The sequence below is a fragment of the Limulus polyphemus genome, unplaced genomic scaffold, assembly GCF_000517525.1.
Source record: "Limulus polyphemus unplaced genomic scaffold, Limulus_polyphemus-2.1.2 Scaffold1518, whole genome shotgun sequence".
Classification (NCBI taxonomy): domain Eukaryota; kingdom Metazoa; phylum Arthropoda; class Merostomata; order Xiphosura; family Limulidae; genus Limulus; species Limulus polyphemus.
Window position 1 is genome coordinate 251,713 of NW_013667128.1, and position 6,551 is coordinate 258,263.

Below are 6,551 nucleotides of genomic sequence, written 5' to 3' on the forward strand. Positions count from 1 at the left end.
TGTACCAGTTTAACGTTTAATATTATTTACGATTTTAATTGGCATGCTACAGTTTTTGTTAATACATTAATACATGCTTTTATGCATCTTAATTGCATACTATCAAGTCCTGGTCCTTTGTTAATATCCATTAAATTTTCTATATTAATAACTTCTTCTGTTATTCGAGGGAAATAAATTGTATTAGTTTGGGAGATTACACTCTCAATAAAATTGTTTCTGTTTCTAACATAGTTATTATTATTATCATTATTATGGTTACTTTTTAGAGTACTTATTTTATTTATTAACTCTATTAATATGATTTACTAAATCTGTAGTACATATATTTGTACAGATAAAATTTCGCTTTATTTTATGTTCAAGCGATTCATCATTAACATGATTAATGTATTTCGAAGTTTCTTTCATTTTACCCTGAATGCCAGAAAATGTTATCATATAATTATTATTTATAACCTTTCTTATAAAACACATTACAGAATTTATCTTTGCTTTGTAAACTGCTTCATTTGTACATTTATACTTACGCCATAGTTTATCCTTTTCTCTTATTAACCCTAAAATATCAGAATCTATCCAAGGTTTATGTTGTATATTCCTCTTTTATATTTTAATCTCAAAATTATTTTGCTCCTCAATTTCATTTAGTATACAAACCAATTTTTTATACATTATCTCAGGATATTTTAATCTTAAGAACTCTTCCCAATTATAGCTGTTTATATCACTATTTATTTTAATTTTATTTATCACTAAAACGTTATCTATGATATTTTTTATAGTTTGTTTGCCTTTAAACTGCTTTTTAAATTAACCAAGATCATCCTATGATCTGATATATTTTTCCTTGATCATATAACATTTTATATTTACACCTATAAGTTTTGTATACACATGATCTAAACAGGATTTAACCAACTTTCCACTTCCCATTTTGATCTTGTGTTAACATTTATATTTTGCTGAAATCCATTAAATTATAACAAGTTTTGATAGTCAATGATCAGATTACTATTTTTCATTATTTTTTCTTTAATATTGATATTTATGTCACCAGTAAATACTATACCATATGTTTACAGTTTTTAATTCATTTAACAATTTTTTTAAATTTAAAATGTAAAGATTAGAATTGTAATTTGGAGATCTGTAAATTGGAAGTAATAAAACTTTATAATCATTTACCTCGACAGTAAATGATAACATTTCTGCATCTTTCAAACTTAATTTCACTAATTCTATAAATAAATATTTTTTTATAACAAATTTAAATTCCTCCTCCTCCTTTATTACTTTTATATTTATAGATTTCTTCATTGTTTTCCAAATTATAATTTTGTTCTTTTAGAAATGTCTCTGTGATTATTAGCATATCTAACAATATCAACACTTCACCATCAACTGTACAAAAATAGTCCCACTTATTTTGTATATTATCAATATTAATATGTAACAAATTCAAAATATCACCTTCACTATGTTCCAATGTATGTATAACATCATTTATAATTTCTATTTTTTACATTTCATATCAGTATATTCATATTTCTTAGATTAACATCCATATATCACAACAAATTTAATTATAAATTTTCAAAATTACAATCCACTTTTAATTTTGTTACATTCTCAGTTTCTGATTTCCTTACACAAAAATGGTAATAAATTTATATTGTTTTTCTTTTAGTAGTGTTCATGCCTTCCAGGACAGTTCTTTATTAGCAGCTGTTAAGTTTTCATTTATATAAACTCTGCCTTCTCCCATATTCTATTGGATTTGACTTTACTTAACCACTTTCTTCTTATTCTTCAACCATTTCTCTTTGTCCAAAACACTTCAGAGTTGAACTATTGTAGGTGCTATTTTTTACCATTATGGACAGGTATTCTATGAGTCAATAATATTTCATCTTTTTTATAATCAGGTATACTAAACTCTTGAGCCATTCTGTGTAGAATATCTTTCAGTTCCTGATAATCTTGTTGTATTATTTCATGTATCTCTAAATTGCTTCTTCGTTTATACTGTTCCAGATCATTAACTTGAATTAATAATTTAGAAGTTAAGTCACTGTTTTGAGTGTTATTAGCATTCAAACTTTCCACATCCTTTTTCAGTATCTCGATAGCTTCTGTATGTTTGCTTTGTATTAAGGATATTTCATCATACTTAGCTGACAAACAGTTTATGAAATCCTTGATTTCATTTATATCCATTTTTATTGCATCTAACATTTTTAATTTTTTGTTTATATTTTGAAGCATAGTAGCTACCATTGGATTCTGTATATCATGTTCAATCACATCCAGATCTAGCTGAGTTTTTAGGATCTTCTCTTGACCTTCAATATCAGTAGATGTTAACGAATTCGTTGTTTCGGTAACATTTTCATTTACTAGATCTACGTTGTTACTTGCTGCCAAATTACATTTTCCGTCATTGAATAAACCAGAATTTTCCTATCGTAAGTTATTTAGTAATTTTGAGAATGGGTGGAGTCTCATTTTTAGAATTGTATGCAAACATTTTTGTTTATTAAAAAGTGGGTTTTTAACATTGAGCATTTAAATAAGCGTCAATAGATTATAGTAATGAATATGTTGTAAAAATCTGTTATTGTGAATAAACGTTGTAAGATAAAATTATTGTTTAACAACATATAAACATAACTTTTCTACTAAATTCAAAATAAAATAAAAAACGAAAGTTATGCAACGCAACACTTCAATTTGTATGTAGGTTATTTACTTATGAAACGAACACACTTGCAATTAACAGTTTACAAAACTGAATAAGTTAAACGAAGTCTCACTCTGACATTTTAAGACATTCCAAAAAAATAAAAAACTGTTTGTTTCGTGATCTCCTATATGTAAACATTTTTATTCATCAATTAATAAACAACAACAACAACAATAAAAAAGGCAAAGATAATAACAATTAGTATACAAAAAGATCAAAATATCTTTGTTTATGTATGGACCAGTAAATCCACGTTAAGGACTCGTAGTGATGTCGAACCATCCGTGAAACATTTGGAAAGATAAATTGTACTTCAAAGGAGAAGTTTCAAAGTGGTCATATATTGTTAAAAATGGCACATACAAGTAAGACACAAGTAGCAGTAATTAAACTATCTCTTATAAGTAAAACTTTTTACAATAGCAGTGGGAGCTGCTGTTATTTTGATATTTACACATCTATTATATGTATCTAAAAAATACGAAACTTGAAAAATCTCCACATTGAACATAACTGTAAGAAATCGGAGTATGTTAAGGCGTGTACATTCAATGTTACTTTTAAGTCATTAGTTTCCGTGTAATAAAAATGTCTAAATGTACTTAAAGTTAATATGGTAGGTGCACGTTATCCTTTTATTGTTCAGTTTCTTAGGATTAAGTACAATGTAGACATTTCTATAATATTTATGGGGTATAATAAATTAAAACGTATATTTAGATGTCCAAAAACTAACGAAGAGATATTCGAAAATGCATGAATACCTTAGTGAGAAAGAATTCTACATGAGCGGTAAGGGAAGGATTAGTATTTTTTTTCACTGCACTTCTATACTTATTATTAAATAATTATTGAAATAACTGTGGATAAATTTCTCACTGTCAGCGGAATCTACAAAGTAAATATGCTTTTGGCACTTAGTCGTCAAAGACAATGGAATGCAGACAGTAATCCTCCTAACGGTGTATTTCATAGCTTAAGTGGTGTGGAATAGGAAACTGTTCATGAACACCCGTGAATGTATAAACAAAAGTGTGATATAGTCGCTCAGCATCTAATTTGTCAGTTCCCGTTTGTCTCTCTGGAGCCTGTCGATAAAAATAGTATGAAAAGTTAAGAACGTTGTCTTTGATTTACCCAGTTCTTTTCAACAACCGTCTCATGTATCTTAACGCTGATAAGCCGTTTTTGTTTCTGCCGTATAATTTTTTTAATACATGCGTCACTAAAATTAGTCACTTTATTTTGTCATATTAATTTGGATTTAGTTTAATCTCTCTTGAACATAAAGCTTATCTTGGGTGGGGAAGCGTTACTAAAAATAAATAAGCAAAATATTTTTAATAAGTACTCAGTATTGTAAAGGTACTCCTACCAGTTGCACTGATTGGCAAATATGTTATTACATCATATTATGGATATTGGCTCTGGAAATACAAATAATTTGTATTCTGATGGAAATGAAAATAATTACCTGAGCTGTGATGACTCATATCTGTAAAATTAATGTTTTTATGTTGTGTTTTTTGACATTTTGTACTCTCAGTCTTTTTCCTTTTTAATATTTATCAATTTCAAGTTCCTATTTTTGTTTAGAGCTTCTATTTTAAACAATGATAATAATATAGAAAATTATATTTAAAGTGTGCTATTAAAATTTGACTAATATTTGACAAACAGATAATAGATTAACCTGTCTGTGAGTTTTAAACTGAACCATATAATTATTTAATACAGCAATTTTTATAGTGTACGGACTCTCTGTGCTCTGCCTACCGCGGGTATCTAACCCTAATTTTAGCGTTATAAACTCTCGGACTTACTGCTGAGCAACCAGAGAGACTATAGCACATGCACACCTGATAAAGACAAAGATGTTATTAACCGCTCCGTACAAGGCTATGGAAAGCAAGCTACTGAACGCAGAATGGTGGTGAAGGTAGAAAGAGAGATTTACTCTTCTAAGAAATAGCTGTCAATAATATAAATCCAGCAAGTTATAGTAACGTTTATTTCATTATTCCAAAATTATGTTTTCTTACCTAATCCTTACTTGTCATTGAAGTATTGAAGTGAAAACAAATAATTTCAACATTGAAGCATTTGAACAGGACTTCACGCATCGGATTATTTTGTTCGAAAATAAAATTCATGAATTTTCATAAAGCGTGGCCCGGCATGGCCAGGTGGTTAGGGCGCTCGACTCGCAATCTGAGGGTCGCGGGTTCGAACCCCCGTCACACCAAACATGCTCGCCCTTTCAGCCGTGGGGGCGTTATAATGTGACGGTCAATCTTACTATTCGTTGGTAAAAGAGTAGCCCAAGAGTTGGCGGTGGGTGATGATGACTAGCTGTCTTATCCCTAGTCATACACTGCTAAATTAGGGACGGCTAGCGCAGATAGCCCTCGTGTAGCTTTGCGCGAAATTCAAAACAAAAAAAAACAATCATAAAACGCGTTCTGGACAATAACTAGCAATATATATTTTTGTCAATTTCGGGGTTTTATTAGCAAACCTCGTGCTAATGGGTTTTATCACCCGAATGCTCTTACATTTTTCTTTTGAGACCCCCAGAGGCACAGCGGCATGTCTGCGGACAAACAACGCGAGAAACCGGGTTTTGATATATTTGGTGGGCAGAGCACTGATAGCCCATCGTGTAGCTTTGTGCTTAATTACAAACAAATAAAGAATACATTTTTGAGGAATATTATGTTCCACACGTTTATGAATTAATTGGTTTCTAAATGTTTCCAATAAGTTTATAACTTGTATCTATTTTTACATGATGAAAAATATATTATGTAATTATGGATAAATTTAGTTTTTAATTTTATTAAACTTTCAATATCGAAATCTCATTGTTATCAAGAGATACCATTTCGATTCTATCGGGATAACACTGTAACCTTAAATAGGGATTGTTGCAGTTACATCACCTATTAGAAAAAATGGGAAAACTGCGTGGTTCGATATATTAATTTTTGAGTGTTAGATTTACAAAGTTTTTTTTATTTCTCATAGTCCTTGCGGACCGTTGAGCCGATGGCAGAGCAAGATCTGTCATCGTTTCTAATACTGTTTCTTACGTCAAGGATCCAACCCACTTGACAGCCTTCCCTCTTTGAAAGGACGAGCATGTTTGGTGTGATGGGGATTCGAACCCGCGACCATCAGATTGCGAGTCGAGCGCCTTAACCACCTGGCCATGTTGGGCCAGATTTACAAAGTACATAACTAAAAAAATTACAGTTTTAATGAAACTAATTAAGTATTCACAATAATTTGACAAACAAGATATTTAAGCTAAAGGGTATAGAAGTAATACATTATTCCTTTTGTTTTGTTTTTCTGTCAGTATTTTCATCTGTCAGCTGAAAGATATTTTCTATATATATATATTGTAATGTGTAAGTATTATAAAATGGTTAGCCCTCGTGTAGCTTTGCGCGAAATTCAAAAAACAAACAAACAACGTTCATATTAAAAATAAATATATGACAACAAATTCGTTACATTCTGTGACCCAGTGTCAGAATCGACTGACATGTACCAGTCTGTAGTTACTCTCACTGAACTTATTTGACCTCAAATGCATACACTTCTGACACGATATTAATTCTGCGTTATTGGTATGGTCAAAAGTGTTCACTTTATAATTACAATATGTTTAATTAATAATAAGAAAGTGTTTGAATACGTAAGATTAACATTTTAGGTATAACAGTTTGACTAAATGTATAGCGCAATGCATGGTTTACACATGTAATTACCATATACTATGTTACTTATAAGAATTTCG

General features: G+C 30.0%; 1 long non-coding RNA gene across 1 annotated transcript in view; it reads left to right on the forward strand.

The window, feature by feature from the left end:
• LOC111086885 overlaps positions 1–6,551 on the forward strand; it is a 23,114-nt gene that overhangs the window by 7,428 nt on the left and 9,135 nt on the right. The window lies entirely within an intron of this gene.